At 42.7% G+C, this 19,440-nt stretch overlaps 1 long non-coding RNA gene across 1 annotated transcript; it reads right to left on the bottom strand.

The window, feature by feature from the left end:
* Positions 1-1,608: 1,608 nt before the first annotated feature.
* On the bottom strand, positions 1,609-5,810 carry LOC122819897. The gene is made up of 3 exons (XR_006368682.1): positions 5,584-5,810; positions 3,182-3,217; positions 1,609-1,761 (listed from the first exon to the last, which is right to left on the bottom strand). It is a non-coding gene; the product is annotated as an uncharacterized LOC122819897 (long non-coding RNA).
* Positions 5,811-19,440: the final 13,630 nt, after the last annotated feature.

Below are 19,440 nucleotides of genomic sequence, written 5' to 3'. Positions count from 1 at the left end.
TTATTTGTATAGCACATTTCAGCACCAAGGCCTTTCAAAGTGCTTTACATCAAATCAAACACAAAAACACAATGCAACATAGAATCAACAATCAAAAAACAACATCAAGTCAGATTCCGTCAATAAATTTGCAATTGATTACATTTCAAATAAAACTCTAAACAAGTTAATTATTAGTTGAGATTTAAAGGAAGTCAGTGTTTCAGCTGTTTTACAGTTTTCTGGAAGTTTGTTCCAGATTTCTGGTGCATAGATGCTGAATGCTGCTTCTCCTCGTTTAGTTCTGGTTCTGGGGATGCAGAGCAGAACCAGAACCAGAACCAGAAGACCTGAGAGGTTCTGGAAGGTTGATAGGTTGATTTTAAGTTTGCGAAACCACAAAAAACCTAATAAACCGGCGACCAGCCAGAACCGCGCACTGTAAAAAACTCAGGCGGGATCTTAGAACTACGGGAGATTGAAACTCCATTCATCATTTCTAGCTTTGGCTGACCTTTGACCCCCAGAGACTCAAACTGATGTGCTGCATGTTTTGGCACAAAATTTTCTTCTTCTCTCCACAATTTTGTTAATAGTAAAGAGGGTTGGATAATAAAAAATAATAACTTTTCTTTTTTTATTTAAAGGAAAATCTCTCAGTGCGTCCAGCTGTTCAGCTGCAGCTGCAACAATCCAGACTCTCAGTCACTTGTGGGAAATTTAGAATCACACAGAAAAACTCCAAAAGGGAATCAAACTTAAAACTCTGAACTGAGAACTTCTGATCACATAATAGGAATTAATCATATCTGCCATGGTAAATTATTACTGATAACTATTGTCAGTAGTCCCTAACATTAATATGATCAGGCAGCATGTAATCATATATACATATATGTATTATTGTTATAAAGGCTGAGCCAAGAATATTTATGTCTGTGTCAAACAAGTAGCCCTTTGTGTTGCTCTGGACACATGAAGTAGCTCCCAGTCTCAAAAAGGTTGGTGACCCCTGTTCAAGAGGTTAAATAGATATTTTTAGGGCTTAATTAGTAAAATGGCAGCAAATGTTCTTATTTCATAACTTCATAACCTTTGACCTTTTCTCCTCTGGTCTGTTTAACAGCTACAGTCTCAGATCAACTCAGACCTCCAGGACTGTCAGCAGCAGAAACAGAAACTTTTTACCTGTTGGAGAAAATATAGACTAGATTTGATTTGCATTTCCCCCTCATGATGGCTATGATATAGTAGGATCACATTAAATTATTGATCAATATGGGTTGTTGTTATGTTGTTGTGTGGGGTTTTTGTTCAATGTGCCCTTTTTTAACTTTGAGCCCCTGTCCCTCCAAAGGTCTCTGCACGGCCCTGCTTAGTTTAACATGATACTCACACTTTTAAGTCAAAATGAAATAATCACACATTAACTAAAACTGAATGACAGAAGATTAGTTCATTAGTTTGAATCACACTGACCTGAATACCAGACAAACTTTGGTTCACTGAAATCAGTCAAATCCTCTGGGTTTCCTCTTTCAGCTCTACATGCAAATCCTGCTGTGTGTTTCAGTTCATGAATGATGACGGAGTTATTTTCAGTCCCACTGATGTTACCAGGCAGTGAATCATATCTGTAGTTGTTCTTTGACAGATCAGGAACAACTTTATACCAGTAGAAGCTCCATCCTGCAGACGAAGGTTTAACCTCACAGTTCAGAGTCACTGAGTCTCCAGGACTCGGCCAAGATGGAAACACAGTCAGGACTGGCTTTAGTGCTGCTGGACACAGAATTTTTTATTTATTAATCCTCCTAGAAATGTGCAAAATGAAACAGACTCAACACAGTAAAACACATTTTAATAGGTAGTTTTTGTTCCATCAGCAACTGAAGAAAGAACTGAAATGTTTTTCATATTGGTAATGTGTATTTATATTTTTCTAAGACTCAAAGAGCCTCCACTTCCTAGTTAGACTCCTGCATCATAAGGAAACATATCATAATTTCCTGTCATTGTGTGGAGTTGGAAAAAATTTAAATGAAAGAGGCAAATCATCCAGTTGGAGACGGAAAATAATCAAGTATCATGTTATTTACAGAGTGTATTATAGACAAAGTTGGTGTTTTAAAATACCAGCAAACTGTGGTGAGGAACTTTGTGAAAAGACACAAAAATAATCTGACCCAAGATAAGAAATTTAAAAGATAATCCATCAAACATTAAGAATGTGGATAAAAAGTCCTAAATTTGAAGACAAAATCATTTCAACTGAACCTTCACTGAAAAAGTTGAGAAAATTTTAAGATTCATTAATTGTCACTTCAAAATATAGTTTGAACTTTTATTATGTTCAGTGTTAATGTCTGATGATTTTCATCTGATATGACAAAGAAATCCACAACAGGGTATAATTCAGTTTTAACAATCTAAAGCATTAACTTTTGAACCATCTTAATAGTTTCAATGATCATTGTTCTGCAGGATATAACACTGATCTATTCAATGATATATTCTATTGTAATAATTATTCTCAGTGCTTTGAGAATAACAGTGATGAGAATGACATATCACTGACAATGTGATTATTAAATGATTATTATAGTATTTCAATATAGTTAGTAGCTGCATTTCCATAGACCACAAAACTGCACAAATTAAAATTACAAAAATACATTTGCTTAACGGAAACATGCCAATTTATTTCTGTGGCTGTATAGAAATTGATGTTTCATAATGGATACACTTTATTTGCTTCACAAAAGTCCCTTAATCAATAACTGGATGTTACTGATTGATAAAAAAGACAAATAGCAAAACAGAAAGTAGTAGAAGGAAGATGGATTGTTTTTTGTTTTTTGGTGGCCTCATATGGAGTCACTTCAAATATAACAGGCTTGTTGCTCCAACGTCTCTCGCAGCTATTTATAGTTCAAAAGACCAAAGGTTCTCCAGATGCTAACTTGCCAGTAAAACACATTTCTATTTTTCTCCCAACAGGAAAATTCATCGTATTAATCCCAACAACACCCTCTCAATAAAAGTAAGTGCAGGTAAAAGTTGTCTGAGTTTCCCTGAGACAACATTTAACTGGTGTGACATGAAGATGAATGAACAGAAGACAGAAGCATCATTGAATCAAATGTTGATGTAAATATTCACAGCTCTAGTCAACAATAATGAGAGAAGATTGTTGTTTTACCTGTAAGATTTCCACAGCAGAGGAGAAAACTGGGAACTAAAGCAAAGTTTACAATTTTGTTAGTTATCAAGTAAAAATAAAATATAAAACATGTAATAAATTTACTGCTATTTTTACATACTTCTGGAGGAACAGCTATGCATATTTTAGATCCAACAGTCAATATGGGACTTTTAGTACATTTATTTATATTACTTTGTTAAAGGGGCAGTTGACTTTAATCAACATTAAAGAAGATGAATTTGCCTGAGTCAGCAGAAATAATCAAATTTTCATTGATTGTCTCTTTGGCTGTTGTTAAAACAACATAAAAAATAACAGAACTAAAATCACAACAATAATATAACAAGAATAAATACATTTCATGAACGAAGAAAAGCGAAGTCATTTTGATCCTGTTGGTTTTAATGGAGACATTGTTGACTAGAGTGACCATATTTTCATTTGGGAAAACCAGGACACCTTGGAGCGGGGGTACAATAACATAATATCACTTTGGCATGTTGTTGGCGTGCTGACAGCCACGCTATCTATCTTCTGATTAAGAACAGGGCTGCCCGCACTGACGCGGCTCAGGGATTACGTCACGCAGCGCAGTGCCCTAGTGCCCGTAAATTTAATGGTCCACTGAAGGTAATTTAAAAAACAAGACATTTCCTCACTTTCTAAAAAAAACTCGGGACGCCCGGGACAGGACGTGAAATACGGACGTTTGGTCACCCTATTGTTGACCCACTTTAAGCCAGTAGCCTTATTGGATCTCAAAGGCTTTAAACATTGGGTATCCTATTACAGTGAGGAGGTCATAAAGCACAATCTGTTTATGTACAGAATGGGCAAAAGAGATCCATTCATCCATCCATCCATTTTCTTCCACTTTATCCGGGGTCGGGTCACGGGGGTAGCAGCTTCAGAAGGGAGGCCCAGACTTCCCTCTCTCCAGCCACTTGTTCCAGCTCCTCCGGGGGAATCCCGAAGCGTTCAAAGCCAGCCAAGAAACATAGTCCCTCCAGCGTGTCCTGGGTCTTCCCCGGTTGTCCCCTCCTCCTGGTGGGACTTCCCCTGAACACCTCACCAGGGAGGCGTCCAGGAAGCATCCTGACCAGATGCCTGAGCCACCTCAACTGGCTCCTCACAACGTGAAGGAGCAGCAGCTCTACTCTGAGTCCCTCCCGATGACTGAGCTTCTCACTCTAAGGTAGAGCCCAGACACCCTACGGAGAAAACCCATTTCAGCCGCTTGTATTCAAGGGTGGGAACGTAGATCGACTGGTAAATCGAGAGTTTTCTCTTTACCACAACTGACCGTTACAGCGCACGCTTCATGGCAGACGCTGCACCAATCCGCCTGTTAATCTCCCGCTCCTTTCTTCCCTCATTCGTGAACAAGATCCCGAGATACTTGAATTCTTCCACTTGGGGCAGGACAAAATCACCGACTCCTCTCATATGTGATGGGCCCATGGGTCGGGGGACCCATGTCTTCTCTTTGGACTGAACCTGGCTGAGCTCCATGAGTAAAAGCCTGGCCACAAGGTGCTCACCATCGTGCCCCCATTCCAGGCCTGGCTCCAGAGTGAGGTTCCGGTGTCCCACATCCGGGCGAGGGAACACCAAATCCAAAGTTTTCGTTCATCATAGGGGTCTTTGGACTACACTTTGTCTGGTCCCTCACCTAGAACCTGTCTGCCTTAGGTGACCCTACCAGAGACATAAAACCCCAGACAGCAAAGCTCCAAGGATCATTGGGGCACTCAAACCCCTCCACCACAGTAAGGTGGCAGCCAAAGGAGAGGTGGCAGCAAAGATTTTTTGTGCAAATGGACCTGGTTCTTAACTTCCAAGATGAGGGCCTTAAGAATTCATAGAATCCATAAGGTATGAAGGAAACCCGACTACAGCCCCTCTAAAGAAGACGTAAAAATAATTTTCTCAATTGATCCTCACTTCCTCAAGTGAAGCTGTAATAGAGCTGGCAGAGTAATCAGGCTACAGAAGCCATAAAATTGGTCATTTTCTATGAATAATTACAATTCAGCTTTTCCTCACCTCCCTACATTAACAGAACATAATTCAAATCATTATAGGAAAAAGGAGAGTGAATAATGTTTATGATTTGATATTGACATTTTTTCTGTAAAATAATTGTGGTTAAGTGTTTCTACCTGTTCACAAAAAATATGCTAAATATAATGTAAGTTCAACTTTCTGTTCAGACGCTCAAGAAGAAATTCTGGCCCCATTCAAAATTTACCAAAATTATGTTGCGAGGGTATTAAATACAAATTGTATGCAAGAGTAAAGACTGAAGCAAATTAAGCATCTCAGCAATCAAAGTCCAAACATTTTGTTTTTCACACTATACAGATGAAGTATCCAAAGAGAAAATATGATATACTTACGTAATAAGCACAGCAAAGTGTTGGTCATGTTTAAATCATGATCTAGAATCGTGGCTCTCGGATTGTGAGGATTGTCAAGTGTTGTCGTCACAGAATATCTGTCCTTACTGGTCGCTTCCTATTAACACCACTTCCTGTGTTGGTACTTTCTGTCATGCCATAAATAAGTTGTTGGTTCAGTCGAATTCACACTTCATGTATATGTTTGAAAGAGGAAGTCACAACTTCAGACCAAAACTTCAGTTGGTGAGAAAATTTATATAGAATTTTTCATTAATTTAGAAAAATCCAGTTTAAAAACTGTTACATGAGGAATGAAGTTTTATTGTTGTTTTTATATTGGGTCACAGGGGTAATATTATCTAAAATACACTTTTGAGCTCTACTTCATGTTATTCTGTCATCAAAAACATTCATAGAGAGTCACTGAGTTATGCTCATCATGCTGCAGCATTGGAGGAGAGACGGTGGAAGTTTCAGTCACTGTTCCAGAAAGAGGAAGTTTGGTGTCGTTGGTCGTATGAGGAAGTAGTTGAGGAGACTACTTCCTGGACTACTTTGTTGTAGTCCAGGAAGTAAAATAAACAAGAAAGAGCAACAATAATTGTAAATGAAGTTCAGTCCTAGGATTCCAACTCCAGAAAGTGTTTCAGCATTAAATTATCACACTAGATTTATACCCGTAAAGATGGAAGAAGTTGTAAAAAAAAAAAAGAAGCAAAATAAACTAAACAATGGCTGTAAGAATTTTGATAAGCAAATCCAGGAAGTGTCTGAGTTGCCAGCCTGGTCGTTGCCTTCCTGTGTGATTCTGCTTGAATAAAATCTCGATTACAACACAGTCCAGGTTTGGTCCCCTTCCCCTGGATTCCCTCCAGTAGATTTTCTACTGGGAAAATTAACAAGCAAAACAAGAAATTGTGAACAATAACTTTGGTTTTCTGCTCTGTTTTACAATTGTAATCTGCCTTTAGCTTTAGCAATGGCAGTAGAGGAAGTGAATGAAGCCGTTCAGTTGGTGTTAGCCTTGTTTCCAAATATTGAATTAATGATCCCAGATGAGTCCTTTGTTTGGCACTTCTGTCTTGTTATCCCCACAAAGGGTTAAGCTTTGAAACACGAGGCCAACTGTGTGAAATGATGTCACCTTCAGGTTTAGCTGGAGTTATACTGAGAACTGATGTCATTTAAATGAAGATCAAAATCATCATGTTTGTTTGTGTTACTTTGCAAAACCTAGTCAAGTATTTCTCTGCTGATGTTGCCAGGGGAAAATAAGATTGTGATCTTTTTATTTTGTTGACTTTTGTTGTGCTTTGCATGCTTGTATTGTTTGGGGTTTGTCTTTTCTATTTTTCCCCTTTAACAATCCAAACGCACTGGACTGAAGTTGTTTGTCCAAGGAGGCGGAACACACTAATTGGCCGTCCATATGGTGTCAGCAGAGGCTAATAAAAGCCAAAATAAAAGGAGCCTGGATGGAAGGAACAACCTGATTTTGTAGACTACAGAAACTGAAACGCTGCGGAACGAGGGGCAGACGGGACCTGCACGTCAGGCACAGAAGACCGGGAGTTGGACAAACGGCCCAGTGCAGAGGATCACCGCGCCTGTAAGTAGCGCTCCAATTTTGGTCCGAAAGTATTGGCAGGAAATACGTATTCCTACGGAGTTCTGGTGCGGGCATGCTGGCGCTTTCCTGCTCTTTCTTTCAGCTGGATCAGGCGGAAGAGGGGCGTGGCACGCCGAAGAGTGGAGCGGTGCTGAAGCGTCACGCAGTCAGCTGTGAATCAGCAAGAGAGTTCGCTGCAGACGATGACCTCCACCAGAAGGAACATAAGAAGCGGAACCCAACCCGTGGCCTCTGATTAGTGACTTTTATTAAGGGCAATTACTGAGCCCTGGATTTTATTGAGAAAAAGAGGACTGATTTATTGTGTCACTATTAGTGATGCTTTCCTTTGTAATAAAATACCTTGCCCCTGATTTCTTTGCTGTTTGGGTTTTTGAGTTGTTTGCTCCTCCTTGTGCAAAAGACAGAGTGTGGGGACATTTTGGCCTCAGCAAAATCCTTCTGCTTCTAGTTGAAAAATGAGTTTTAGTTGTTTGTGTGCATTCCCTCAGAAAAAACAAAACCTGACTGGTATCTGAAAACGCTGTTGAGCTCTGCTTTTATTTTTATGTTCCTTCCTCTTGCAGCTTCCTGTTACAAGAAGAGGCAGAATAACTTTTAGAGCAGAGAGATAATTGATGTCAGATGTTGCAGTGAACTGCAAACATAAAACTTTCAGAAAAATTAACTTAATCATGGAAGCTCAGAATGTATTTTTTTTTTCCACAAATGTGTTTGCATCATTTCCTATATGAGCTCAGAGAGAACTGCCAATACATTGTTTGGACATTTATTAGGGAAATGAGTATTTTGAAAAGGTGCAGGCATAGGCTAACAACATATAAATAGATTAGTAAATAATTCTCTTGACTGATTAAATGCTGGTGAAATGGAGGTTAACACTAGCCTGTAGCTAAGCTAGCTAATGTAACAGGCTGATAATCACACAGTCGATCTGCATCTCTCTCAGAAATGCTGGGTTACAAATTGACCCAATTTTCCAAATATTGAACTAATGATCCCGGATGAGTCCTTTGTTTGGCACTTCTGTCTTGTTATCCCCACAAAGGGTTAAGCTTTGAAACACGAGGCCAACTGTGTGAAATGATGTCACCTTCAGGTTTAGCTGGAGTTATACTGGGAACTGATGTCATTTAAGTGAAGATCAAAATCACCATGTTTGTTTGTGTTACTTTGCAAAACCTAGTCAAATATTTTCTGCTAAAATCTTTCTGCTTCTAGTTGGAAAATGAGTTTTAGTTGTTTGTGTGCATTACTTCAGAAAAAACAGAACCTGATTGGTATCTGAAAACGCTGTTGAGCTCTGCTTTTATTTTTATATTCCTTCCTCTTGCAGCTTCCTGTTACAAGAAGAGGCAGAATAACTTTTAGAGCAGAGAGATAATTGCTGTCAGATGTTGCAGTGAACTGCAAACATAAAGCTTTCAGAAAAATTAACTTAATCCCGTAAACTCAGGATGTATTTCTTTTTTCCATAAATATGTTTGTGTAACATAGTTAAAATGGTTCAGGTTAAATCCTGCTAAAATGCACCATCTGCTGGTTTAATGGAGTATTACATTCACCCTAGAAAGAGCAGGGTATTATGGGTAATCCTCAGAGCCATGAGGATCACTGTCAAGGTAACGTGTCTCTGCAATGTTATAAAGAAATATTATATATAAAATATGTTTATGGTTTTCGTTTGTGCATATTATTGAAATATGTTTTATGTAGGTCACACTGTTTTGCTATTATATTGTTTTTGTTGCGTTTTAGAAATTTTTAGTTCGTGAGAAAGTGTGGCGGGAATTTCCCACGTTAACATTGTGGCTCCTCCTTGCAGGAGCGTGTTTTATGCTAGAGACTGACTTTACCTCGATGCCCATGTGTGAAATACAGGTATGTTTTACTAAATCTCGTAGCAGATAGTTAATACAAGGCCGAGTTTTATTTTAACAGTTTTATATGAAGATATGGTTCATTTATGTTTTTGGATTATTTCAAGATACAAGTTTATATAAACTAAAATATAAAAATGGCATGTAGTAAATAAAATGTCAGCATTTTATTTTATTTTTCAGAGCATTTTAGTTAATTGCTTTACTTTCTTAAAAAACATGACACTCGCTGGTTGTTCCTTTAGTGTAAACTAAATCCACTATGCGATCACTGTAATTTTCAATGATTTTATTTTGATTACTGTATTATGGGTAATCCTCAGAGCCATGAGGATCACTGTCGAGGAGCGTGTTTTATGCTAGAGACTGACTTTACCTCGATGCCCATGTGTGAAATACAGATGGTGAATTAAAGAAAACAACTGATGCCAGCTTGAGCTCCTGTCATTAATTGCCACCCTAAGAGAAGCCACCAGAACCACATAGGTCACATTTGCATCATTTCCTATATGAGCTCAGAGAGGACTGCCAATACATTGTTTGGACATTTATTAGGGCAGTGAGTATTTTGAAAAAGTGCAGGGACACCCTGAGGTGTTTTTAACCAAAATTCCTCTGTTGTTTTAACTGATCCCTGTGACTCAGTGGTCAGTCACTATTTTAACAAATGAGACCATGTAGCTCCGCTATTCTCAAAAAAAGCTTTTAATAAATGAATATGCCCATGGAAAGCTAAAGACATCAAGAAGCTCAACAGAAATTTCCAGAAAAGCAAAGAGGAAATGGAGGAAGAACAAATCGACAATCGACTACTACACAATGTGCACACAGATTAATATATTCAATTCTGCTGTCAGAATTTCAAGAAATGCAGTTTACCAAAAATAATCAGAAATTTTGTTTTCCACCATTGATTAAATGATCAAAGTTGACTTTACTGATTCTTCAAATACTTCAACTGATCGTTCGGTAGACAATTCGATTAGGGACCAAAATGGAAACATTTTCAGCTGGTGCGGTTTGCTTTCACACTGCACTGTGTAAAACAATCTAAACCCTTTGAAAAACCTTTTCACCTCGTCGCCTGTGGTGGCTCTGCACCAGGAGCTACTGAAGAAAATGACAGGAAAACTTCAGAAGGAGACATGAACATACTTCCTTCTTCACAAAATGCAAACAACAGGATCAGATTGTAGTGGTAGGTAAAAGATCATGAGCAAGGGGTTAGACTTTCACGTTTGTTTTGGTTCTATTTACCCAGAATGCTCTGCGCTATATTTCACTTCCTGCTTTTGGTGCGGTTTTCGGTCCGCTTGCGTCCACATATGGATTAGAACAAAGTTTACCTCGACTGAACCTAAACCTAGATTTTTAGTTCACTGTTTTGATCTGCATCAGAGTTTGATTGATCATTCACACCCTCCTAAACAAACCGGACTTTCTAGACAAATGAACTAGAGTTTGATTAAAGCGGATTAAACTGGGGTGATGTGAATGCACCCATCGTGTAAAACTGATGATATACTGTTTAGTACGTAGTGTAAAACTGATAAACATAACTGTTTCCAAACAAGCTGAAACACCTTCTAGCTCAAAATAGCATAAAGTTGATGAAAGATGTTGAATCTGAACCTGTAGTTTACAATAACAATTTGTCAAGAAATCTGATATTTGTGTATGAGATCTGTCCAGGCTCATTGCAGAAAAACCGAGCATAAAAAGGCCTGAAGAGATTGTTGCAGCTTTGTAGGTTGATTAATGCTGTTTATCAAATGTGTATTCCCTATATTTACTTGATATGTAGTCCCTCTATTGATAAAGAGAAAGAAAAAGTTATAATGATGAACTAAAATCAAATAATCTATGGTTGTTAAAATGTAATGAATTAAAATGTAATGAATTGAGGTTTTACACAGGAGGAGAAATAACCCTTTGCAGCGACAGGAAGTGGTTAGAAGTCAGAGCGTGTGCGGATTCTCAGAGAGTTCTAAATATTCATTAAGAAACGGCAGATTTATAAAAATAGTTCAGACTATTACTTAGCATGAGAGTTTAATTATAAATTTTATGATAAATTCTAGTTATTATAACATTATGAATGATTGAGAAATGTAGAGGAGGAGAACGGCTGAGTTGTGTGTGCACGGAGCTGCTGACATCCTGTCAGTTGCAACAGGGAGCAGCAACAGGAAGTCAGCAAAGGTGCTTGCTGCCGCTGATTCTCCAGTTTTTAAATAGAAACGAAATGTCATTTGTCAAGAAAAAGTCTAAGTCAAGAAGATGCTGGAGATTTTAATTAACAATAAACAAAGTTATCTTTAAAATGAATCATTTAAGAGGAATTTATACTCAACAGTAAACTTAAAGGTTAAAAAAATAAATATTCTGTTTCCAGCCTGCAGATAAGAAAGACTATCTAAATATTGTGAGTAATTGAATAAGATTTAAAGAGCAACGCTTTTGTTGATGTTGGTTTGCTTATAGTAAACATTTACTCATGTATTAAAACTGTAACTTTGATGTCAAGTAATTAGAATTATGGATTATTCCTAGTTTCTTTTCAGAAAACTTGTAGTAAGCTCACGTTAAGTTACAACTGATGAATTATGGATATTATAATGAATTGGTAGATGATGAATTGGAGAGGTAGAATAAGTTATAAATGTGATTTGTACTCTGAACTTGAAATGGTGGAAGGATGCAGCTGCCTGTGAAAGATCAGAGGAAGGGCGTGAGGTGTGAATGGAGCAGATCTCGGGTTGCAGGTGTCACAAGTGCATTAGTTCAACCGCCCACGTGGAAAAAGAGACACGTGGAGAGTTGGGGCCTGGATGGGACCATGGGTTGCGTGCGCAGAGGTTCCTTGTCTTGGTACACTCCCATGGAGAGAGAGAAAGAAAGGTATAAAGCCACGAGTCTGAAGAAACACGAGGTTCTTCGTCTCCGGAGCTGAGGCTCAACACAAGAGCGGCAAAAAGACCAGCAGAGGATTACGCCGATGGAACCAAGGAAAGCGAGACTCACCTCACTCTGGATTAACAAGGCGAAGATCCACCGACCCACTGCCTCGGTTCCTCATTGGATTTACCTACTCTGCACTCGACCCAGCGATTTCAAAATACATCGCACAGACTTGGGGAATTGAACAAAAGTCACAGGATCGATCAAGAGCTGTTCGGTTGGATATAACAGACAGTTCACCTTATTTCCATTCCGAGGAAGGATTTTTTTTAAAGATAAAGATTCGATCAAGAGCTGTTCAGTTGGATATAACAGACAGTTCATTTTGTTTCATTTCCAAAAAAGGATTAATTTTTCACGGTCACAAGTGGAAGGATTCTAACCAAGGACTTCTGTTGCCGAGATCCAATTCCATCTGGGTAGGAGTCTGCTGCAACCTCAAAACCTTATTTGATAGAAAGATGACAGTGTAGGGAGGTTATTAGGAAATAGTTAAATTGATCTAAATTTTATTGATTTTCTTTGTATGGTAATCTCAAGTGAATTCTGTATGCCTGTCATTTACCCTGCTAAAGCTTGCTTAATAAACGCATATAATATAAAATTCTAATCAGGTTGTGGACCTTGAAATTAATTGAGTCATTTGAATCAAAGTTCTTCTATTTATAGTAAAACCAGTATACACGATTCTAGTAATGTGGTGGCTTCAGACTTTCCTTTGGTGAGTTTAAGATGATGGCCTTGGGACTTGATTTTAATCCTAGTCACTAAAGATTATCCAGCCGTTAACAAGTACTCGTTACATTTTAGAAAGAATACTGCCGTTAACAGAAGTGGTTATTGAAACTATGCAGTTGTGAGGGCTACTCGGCTGACCGTTTCCTAACTTAAGAAGGCCATAACTTCTGAACGAAGGCAGTGAGAGCTGGACGAATTTCTTTCGCCACCAGTTTAAACAGATTATCTCAAAGATCTTGTTCAGGGTAAGACCCTGGTCTTAAGAGATTTTCCGGACCTGTTAGACAGAGAACTGGTCAGTAGTCAGCCCCGAGGAATTGAGAGGAGAGGGCGAGGCAGGCTATTGCGTAGTAACAAACATGGCGTCCCTGGGTGGGCTCGACTCCAACGGAGTAGGAGAGCCCCAGGTACTAAGTCAGTGAAAACAGATGTGTGATTCTGAATAGCTCGCTTAGTGGCTAGCTCTTAGGGAGAAGAGTTAGCGGTGACTGGCATCGGCCGTCAGTCACAACCCTTGCAGTAACTGTATGGCGTACAGGTGAGGGAAAGCTTCTACTGAGGATAGATGACTAGATCCAGACAGTGAAGCCAGTAGCCAACCCAGCCTAAATCCATCCCTGCTCGATAGCGCTCAGAGAGGCTTTGGAGGATAGGCAACTCGAAGACAAAGAACAAGAATGGATACTGAAGAAGAAGATGGATGCTCGAGAGTTAAACCGATGCCAGGAAATCGACAAGGACGTGGCTCTGGCCACGAGGGAGGCGAATGGAGTAGAGGAGGGGAGCAATTTAGGCTCTCTGAATCCCAACTGCAGAGAACTTCACTGAAGCTGCTGCTGCTCGGTGATGGATTCGACACATGGACCAAAGTAAACCAGCGTATGTTTTATGATCATCACTACGCACTCGAGCGGGACAATCTACTGGGGTTGATGAAACTCCTGGTGGGCACCCAAGGCATCTACAGCTGTTCCAAACGGGACCATGGCACTCGGTTGAGTGTAGTTTCGTGTCCGGTCAAGGTCAGCAAAAAGGGTGAGGTCAAAGCCTGGCTGAGATGGATTGCTGACCTGCTTGAGGAGAAAAAGGACAACGACATAAGAACGATCTACAGCCCTTCTGAGAAGTACGACAGCGTGGTCAAGACAGCGACCCTGGCTGCTGGGGTAGACGGGATACTGGTGAACCCCAGTGCCCAAGGAGTTAATTACTATACTGAATGCCGTGAGGAATTGGAGCGGCTGGACGCCTACAAGAAGGAGAAGAAGGAACGAGAACCAGCATCAGCCCCGGCTGCGAGAAAGGAGGATTCCGACGTCGCTGAGGCTCCATCCCGTTTCCCGACTAGGACAGGGACCCCCGTCGGAGAGCTGGGATCAGCGGACATGGACTTAATCGACCTGATCATCGACCTGACCGCCGACGAGGAAGAAGGACCATCTAGACCGGCTCCGTCACCAACCCAAGGACGTCCTCGATCAGCACGCCTGGAAGAAGCGGAAGGAGCATCCCAGCGGAAGGTTGAGGAGGAGGGGATGGAGACGGCTGCGATCGACTGGTCGTCGCGTCGAGCCCAGCGGTCTGAGTTTCGCCCGACGCTTCACAGCACGGAGAGGAAACCATCGGCGCCACCACGACATCAGGAGGAGAGCAGCTCCGACGACGCGGGGGACAACACGGACGAGGAACAATGGGGAGCCTACAGACCAAGGAAAAAGACCCAGAAGTCGGACATCTGGAGGATGTCACAGAGTCTGGCCCCACTGCCGCCGGAGGCCATCTGTGTCAGGATGCAGACCGGTCTCAAGGTGCTTCAGATCATCGGGAGCCCGTGGGATGTCGAGGGTGATGGACTGATCGTGTTCACCGACTACAAGTATAAGATTCACAACCGGAAGTTCCGAGAGGAACTCAGACAAAAAGCTGGAGAAAGTTACCATCAAAAATCACTGCAGCTGGAAGCTGCCAGAACCACTGTGACTAAGGGGAACGTATTCGTTGTAAATGGATATAATCTTCCCTATGGTGCAGTGATACTAGTCCCGATCGACGCGTACAAGAAAGGGGATAATCTTGAAGACTACCGGACGAAGATTTGGCGTGCCTCGGCGGGATTAGTGGCTGGCAATAATGAAGGAATGAGACGAGTTGTGGTGAGCGTGCAGGGACTAAGGCCACCACATCTGCCAGGGGACACCGCCCAGTCAGTTGCGGAGAATGGGGTGGTGACCATAGCCAAGACCAACAGTCATCGTTTCGGGTTCAAGGAATTGGTGGTGGTGGTCAACCCTTGTCTGCACCGACTTCAGATGGAACAAGGGGTGCAGATGGTGGCTGAAAAAGAGGAACAACGCCGTGTCGAGCACTCCCCGCCAGAGGCTAAGAAATACCCACTGGCGATCCAACCAAACCCGCCTCCAAGTACTTTTCAGGCGGGTAAAGACAAAGTGGTGGAGCTTGTCAAGATAGAGCTGAGGGCCTCATCGGATGGAGCAGAGCCCCAAGCAGCAAAGTACATCAAAGAGTTCACGTTTGAAATAAGACATAGTGGACTGGAAGAACTCAACGTATACAGAATGAAGAACGAACGGCAAGCTGACAAGGACGACGGACTGATGAGACCAGTCAAGATCCAGCCACTGAACTCCCGCCAGAGAGAACCTCTTCGACAGCCGCAATCTGAGGACGTCAGCGACTCGGATGACCGAGAGGAGCAGCGGAAGGAAGATCATCCAGCAGTGGAGAAAGAAGGGAGCGACCACGAGAGCGTCTTCACCGACCCGAGGCCGCCTTCAGCTGGAAATAAGCCGCTCCGAGGAGAACAACGTTGGGGGAAGAAGAAAGAGGCGGAGATGGTTGATGTCAAAAGACCCTTCGAAGGATATCTGAAGGATGTCTGGCCTACAGTAGTGTCCGCTACTAAATACGAGGGAGCCAAGAAGCTGTGGATTACCAGTGTGACTACGGAACCGATGACTGGATCGGAGTCTGCACAGAACCACTATGAGAGGTTGGTGTTAGAAGACATGGATGATGAAAAATCCCAAATCAGGAGAGCCAGAGGACAACTCGACAAGGGAAGCCGGTTGGAGCCCCTTTGGCGCACACTTAAACAAACCGTTTCCCCGGCGAGATATGTGAAGGTGCTACGTAAGGTGACTAAAGGACGGAGAGGCGAGTTGGTCTTCGTGAAGCTGCCTGTGAGAAGCACCACGGTCGCCCAGATGGACACAGCAGTGCAAGGATTTGACCTGGAGCAGCAGTACTACGAGGAAAGACGGAAGAAAGGGTCTGGCCAGCCTGCAAAACCACCTAACAAGGCAAGTGTGAGACCATCAGCTAGCTTCCAGAGTAGACCATTCCAAAAAGGAACACCAGAACCGCAGGGAAAACCAGTCATCCAACCAACACCCTCAAGCCAGCCGAGGAAAGGCCCGTTCATGTCATATGAGGATTATAAGAAATTGAGCCCAGAACAGAAAATGGCCCTCCGTGAGTCCCGTAAGGCCGGGACCGGGAGGCCAACAAAATAATGGAGTCCAGGTCGCGGGTCATTCTAGAGAATGCCTACTGGAAGGGGGATGAAATCTACGCTAAAGTGGATGGAGTGCCCTATCTAGTGGACACTGGAGCAGAGGTGTCTATGACCCGCAAAGACCTAGAAACAGCAGGACACCTAAAGGTTCATTTTGCCAATGGAAAAGTAGAAGAGACAGCATTTACTCATAAAGGCAAGAGCTACGTCTGGCAGAGGTTGCCCCAGGGATACAAGAACTCTCCAAATGTTTTCCAGTCGGCCGTAATGGAGGTACTGGGGGACGTGGGGGCAACAGTCTACATAGACGAGGTTTTCATTGCTGATGACACCGAAGAAGAACACCTAGCAAAGCTGCAAACTGTGGTCGAAAACCTCACTAAGGCAGGTCTGAAATTAAACCTCAAGAAATGCCAATTCGGACAGTTCCAGGTGAATTATCTGGGTTTCCAGGTCACGTCAGATTTAGGACTATCGGAGGGATACAAAGTAAAACTGATGAACATTCGACCCCCTCAATCAGAAAATGAATTGCAGAAAATATTAGGATTATGTAACTATGTCAGAGATCATGTCCCCAACTACCAAAAGTACGCTAGACCATTGTATACGTGTCTGAAGAAAAATGAAGATGAAGAGAAAGGAGAAAAGAGACTATGGGTTTGGACAGCAGCTAATCAACAGAACCTGGAAGATTTGAGAAAGGCGATCCAAGCAGCTGTGAGACTGACACCTAAGACTGTTGAAAGTACGACAGCAACAAATGTACGGTGGGGAAGAGGGGAAGGCATCTTGCTAGACCCAGAGATTGAAATTGGGCCTGCACTACCCACTAAGAAACGACTACAAGAAACACATGAGAAACCAGAACAACCAGAGGGGATACTCTACATCTACGGATCAAGGGAAGGGTCCGAAAAGACAGCCTACTGGGGGTTTATCCTGAACAAAGACGCAAAGGAACAAGCCGACAGGAGGGAAGAGCCCCTGACAGCACCCCAGTAGGAGAAGTGACAGCAATATTGGAAGGACTGTTGGAGTTGGTGAAAAGAAGAGTTAAAGCTGCAGCTGGAACTCGAAGTTGAGCATCAACGAGCGCATAAGCAAGAGGAAGCTTATTGGCGTGGGAATGAAGAAGTGGACTGTTAAGTCCAATAGTGAAAGATGGACTTTGTCGGTATCGAGAGGTGGGACAGTACTCCCAAAGGTTGGAGAGTCCCAGAGGAGTACGGGGATGAGGTCGTGCGGAGCGGGCATGAGGCCTCAGAACATGCAGGCGTGCGATCTACCCGTGGGGAGCTGGAGGAGCAAGAGCTTTGGATCCCAGTAAAGAAGGTCCAAACGCGTGCTGAGGGACTGCGAAGTGTGTAGTCGATACAACGCAGGTCACCGAGGGCAGCGATTGGACGGGTTGACCATCAGGAGCACAGGAAGAAGAGGTGAGACGTTCCTCTTAGTGCTGGTGGATTCTAAGTCGGGATTTGTGACTGTAAAGGCAGCCCGGAGAGCAAACGGCAATAGTGTTGTCGGCATGCTGGAGCAAGTGTGCAGTGCCCTGGGAATCCCGAAAGAGCTGCGTACGGATAATGGGAAGCGTTTCCGTAATGCACAGGTTGATCAATAGTGCCAGACATATGGGGTGAGGCGAGTTTATTCACCACCATATAACCCCCAGGCCAACGGGGTGGTGGAACGCACCATAGGATTAGTGAGGAGCTGGATAGCTAAGAATGCTAACACCAACGGCTGGATCACCAAAGCAGTGGAAATGGGGCAGGCCCTGGATGACAGCAGCAGAGCCGAGAGACCAGCCCCAGCGATGGAGCTCAACCAACGGCCCTTCATCATGAAGGAAGTGGGGCGGAGCTCCAGCGACAAAAAGGAGAGGCTGACGCCCACGGTGCCATTCCGAGTGGGACAGCGCGTGTGGGTCAGAGGAAGAGATCAGCCTGTGAATGCAGCAGTGAAACCCAAGTTTGAAACAACAGACATAGTCAAGCAAGTACTGGATAGGAACACAGTGTTGCTGGAGAAGAAGGGGATCCAAGGAGCAGCTCCCTCCAGTTCCTGACTAAAGAGAAACAGAAGCCGGTGAAATGGCCAGTGAATCATGTATCACTCCACCCTATCTCGGACTGGCCACCGTAGAGGGGGTGGTTGTAATTAGAAGAACAGCTTCAGGGATTTGGGCAGGAAGAGCCCTGAAGAAATTGGATTGGGCCAAAAATGGAATCCTGTCAATGGAGAAAGAAATGCTGATGTGGAGTGAAGCTAAGAGCTGCTGCCTGGTTTGTTTAACAGCCAACCGACTCCCCACCATTTGGGAGGAACCGGGCCGCGACGAACCCAGACGAACAGAGGCAATGGCAGAGTTTCTGCATACCCTCCCCGTCTCCCCGGTCTCAATTTAGGGGGTCATGATCTGCGGAGGTGCCGGATGAGCAGGTTTATGCCACCGTGTCATGTACTGGACCGGAGCCACCTCATAAGAAAATTAAAACCAGTACCTGGCAGATGCTCACCTCCACATTACCATGGAAGAAGAAAAGTCAGAAATAACGGATACACAGGCAAGAGGAGAACGAGTCGTCAAGACCAAAGGTCAGCAGAAAAATAGAGGACTAGACGGGAAAAATTATTTTTGGAAAAGTAGGAGATGGCGATGTAAAGATGTCGAGACCATGGCACAGCATGCATTACTTCGCCCCATCAGAACCTCCGGTTTGGAGAGGGCGGGAACCTGGCCCCCTCCAACCAGGCTCTCAAGAAGATCTGCGAAAAACCAAGTGAGGCAGACCCTGGAGTACAACTGATTATTCGAGCGACAAAACCAGAATGGAAGAAGTCCGCCTGAAAAGAATGCCTACAATACCAAATCTGCCTGCTGACACATCAGATCCCGAAGACTCTGATGACAACGACGACGACTCGGAAACCTCTGAAGGACCCTCGCTACGGATAACGACTACGAACATGGACCAATCCCTTTGTTGCAGAAGTTTGCTTCTGCTTTTAGCTACTGATTGCTGCTGCTTATTCTTTTTGCTTTGCGTTACTGAATATTCGAGATTTTTTTTTTTTTTTTGAGGCCTCCTTCCTTCCAACATCCT

This window comes from Gambusia affinis, linkage group LG18 (assembly GCF_019740435.1).
Source record: "Gambusia affinis linkage group LG18, SWU_Gaff_1.0, whole genome shotgun sequence".
NCBI lineage: Eukaryota > Metazoa > Chordata > Actinopteri > Cyprinodontiformes > Poeciliidae > Gambusia > Gambusia affinis.
The sequence above is the reverse complement of the archived record's forward strand: the minus strand, read 5'-3'. Positions and strand labels throughout refer to the sequence as shown.